Below are 4,246 nucleotides of genomic sequence, written 5' to 3'. Positions count from 1 at the left end.
TTTTTCATTTATAACTGATTTAAATAATTTTATTGAATATATTATTAATAAATTATAATTTCATTGTTGAAATTAAAAAAAAAAATTCTGTTTTAATAGTGAAAAACTAATAATTAATGAGATATTTGAGGCTGCTTATTTTTGGAAAGTTTGGCAATGTTTTTATCTATTATTGAATTATTTGACACATATTAGAAACACTATATTTAATATTGGATATACAGATAGTATTCCAAGTATGTACGTAAAATAATTTTTTGTCTTTTCAACTGCGATAAATTTTTACTTTTTAATATATAATTTAATAATTTTTTTCATTCTCGGATGAGCCGTGGTGCCCCTTAAATGAGCTCGTGGTGCCCTTAGGGCGCCACGGTGCACAGGTTGGGAACTGCTGCTTTAGAGGTTCTTAGCTTACCTCCAACCTTGAGCTTAAGCAGCTCATTAAACATTTATACCGCAAGGCGTTTAAATCGTTAAGCTTCATTATTACTTATTAGGTTACCTAATGAACTAAATCTACATATGTCTACTAGTGTTCTATATTGTATACTTATTCGCCCCATTCTTGAGTATGATGGATGTATTTTTACAAGTTGAGCAATTCCAGAATAATTTTTTATGTTTTGATTGTTATATTTTAAAAACGCACTGTTTATATCATGATTACTCATCGGTAACTAATTTGATTGGCCTTTCCTCATTGGTTGAGCGAGGACGACACTGGTATTGAATTTACTAAAGGACTGTTAAACAACAAAGTTGGATTCACTGATCTTGTTTCGCTAATATGCTTTAAGAAACCTAAGTTTCACTAGATCCATCCCTCCTTTTTGTATCCCTCATACCACCACAAACTATTTAGCTAACGAGCCAATGAGAGGGATGATGGTAAACAGCAAAATGTGGACCCTAATTTTTTAGTTTTAAAACTTTATTTTTATTTTTATATAGAATTAATGCATATATATTTGATTGCGTATGTACTTAATTACCTTTATAATTAACTTTTAATAAACATTATGTAAAAAAGAATCTCGCCCGTCTAATAAATAAATAAATATTACATAATTATGATATGTATTACTGAATTTCAGAGTCCTGAATAAAATGGTCAATAAAATCTTAAATTTAAATTAATTATGTTAATATCTGCTTAAATATAATAACCATATTCTCGTATTGACTTTTAACCTATATAAAATAATAAATAATAATTATTACTGTGTATGATTTTTATTTATATGGTACGAAAAGCTAACAATTGATATAATGTTGAAATGCTAAATGGGCGACAAATTATAAAGCTGACAAATTATATTGGTTAGCATAAAAAAATTGATTTTATCTTGATGGATAGGTACATTTTACAGTACAATACATAAGTTACACTATGTGACATTTAAAAAAGAGTGACTTGCAAAATCCTGCTAAATTATGATATAATTAATCAGTCGTTAATTTCCGGAAACACAAGATCTGATTGCCGTAATCATATAAGATATTGTATTAATAATTCATGTTATTTGGATTATTTGGATTATTTGAATTCAGAATTGTGAAATACTTTCAACAGAAATTAAACTGAAATTCCCATGCAGGTATCTAAGTACCTACTTACCTACAACTAGAATAATCATGATTATTGAGCGTTATTTTATTACGATAATTTAAAGTAAATAGGTATATCATATTATATTATATAAAATTTTTTTTATCGAATCAACCCAATTCATAAAACGTATATGCAATTTTCAACACGTTTAACTACAATTATTTTGTATCTTACCGAAATGATATAACAGCTAGGTATTTTCAATTTAGTATTCAAAATACGATTCAGAACGTATTAATAATAATATTATTAAAACAAATTTTTCATTGATTTTTGAGTTATATTAATATTTTATTTTACAATTTTGTCTGAAAATAATAAGTGTATTATAATTATTAAAAACTCTAGAAACAGTAGAAAGAAAAATACAATTGCCAAAAATACCTAAATGCGTATAATATAAAATACCTACAATGAGACAAATGCTATTTTTGTGAAATTAAAAGATCAAAGCATACAAAATGATTTATATTTTATCATAAAGAATAGTATTACACAATAGGTGGCTTCTTAAAACCTTCAAAATATCGTTACGATATAATTATAAATTATTCCAATGTAACATTGTAACATTTTAGTATTAAAAAAACTCCCTTTAAAATTCACATAATCAATAAATTCAACAGTGTTTAAATAAATCAAAGAAATTCGTTTTATTATTACATGAATTTCATAATTTTTATCAAAAAGTTCTGATCTCATATTTCTTTATTATATTTAGAAAAAATATCTTTGAGCAATGGTGTGAATTAAAATTAAATATATTTTATTGGGAATGTGACTTTAGTTAGTCTGCTCATAATAATATAATTCACATTCTTCTGAGACGCTTTTGTGCTTATAATGAATTAGTTAGTCTGCTCATAATAATATAATTCACATTCTTCTGAGACGCTTTTGTGCTTATAATGAATGGTTATCTTACCAAATTTAAATATCTTATAAAGTTATAAGTCATTTACCATTACACTATCTCATGATGTCAGTCATTTTAAAATAAATAATTTACCCTACATTTTTATTATGTGGTTAATTTATTTTTACCATCCATAACTGTATGTAATCCCTTAAATTGATTTTAGCTGATTATGATTTATGAAATATGATGTTATCAATTTTTCTAATGGATTTTTTGGATTTTACCACTAAATGCTAAACAGTTAATCCAAATATTTTACGAAACTCGTCTGCTATCGACTACTATTAATTATTATACCGTACATTTATATAATTCCATACCAGTTATTATGCATTAGGTATATACTGTCAACCGTCTATAATTTGGATAACAGTTTTTCCTTTTCAGTTGAGTACTTAGATATCACACAGAATTACAGCTATTTCACAATTTTTACCATTTTACTACGATTTCTTTTCTCTGTGTGTATATTCATCATCTCTTTTTTTTCATAGTTTAACTTAAGATCCGCTCAAACCGAAGCGGTAGCGGCGGCGGTAACTATAAATGCCGCTGATCTAACCTAACCGGAGAGCGAAATATTTTGCCGAAAATTACTAGTCGACATTGTGACACACATGCGTGTACATGTATTTTAGGAATAATTATATTTGTATTTATTAATATTAATATTTTAAAGTACAAAACAGCAAATTACTATATATTATTTTAAATTTTTAAAGATTCAACTGCAAGGTGTACAATTACGATGAATACTCGTAGATATGTGTTTGAATATAAAGTAAAAATATATCATACAATGTAATAAGCTTTCTATAGATATTAATATATTAATGATAAAATGTATATAACTCATAGTTGGGAATTTACAACTGATTATCGTAGCGGTAAGCGAAAAATATATAGTGTCTGCAACGAAAAATAAAAATATCGCGCTCAATCTTGTGGTAACATTTTCACCGCGGTATTAATTTTGCGATAGTGAGTGCATTCGTATTAAAACGTATGGACATTAAATTTCGCTGCCGCTACCGCTTCGGTTTGAACGGACCTTGAAAATTATAAAAATTATTTTATCTATTATATTTACATTAAATTCAAAACAAAACTTAAAATATTTTGGTTAGATTAAGTGAAATATATTATATATATATATATATATTATATATATCAATCATTATAGATCGAAGGCGCTCGCTGATATTCCAGTAGCGGTAGTTTTAATAATAACTATTCAAATTTAAAAATATCATTAGTCTCATACTACAATCTAGTATACGAAAATAAGGTACAGCGGTGTAATAGCGGTGTTGAGTTATTGTTTTTTTTTCCTCAATTTATAATATAATATCCTTAATCAAGATACGATATAAACTCGTGTACGGTATAGCATATAATTGTAAAATATATACGTGACCATAAAATTCTATATACTGGTACATTTTAACTACATCCTACCTGTAATATACCATAAACCCAAATTGAACAAATAAACCAACTTTGATATAATTAAATTGCACGCGTTACATGGGTTATAAACTGATGAACAAAAAATAAACTATCATCTGACCGGGTACAGAAATAATTGTTGAAACGAACATGATAGTTGATAGTGGAATTCCGAATATTGATCTCAGGTTAATTTACAATTTTTTTTTTTTTTATTAGGTTAATAACTAATAAGGCTTCAACTTCTGAAATTAGCCTGTAAT

Source organism: Diuraphis noxia, unplaced genomic scaffold, assembly GCF_037042655.1.
Source record: "Diuraphis noxia isolate RWA-SAM2 unplaced genomic scaffold, SU_Dnox_SAM2 contig0003, whole genome shotgun sequence".
Lineage (NCBI taxonomy): Eukaryota > Metazoa > Arthropoda > Insecta > Hemiptera > Aphididae > Diuraphis > Diuraphis noxia.
This window is presented reverse-complemented; position numbering follows the sequence as displayed.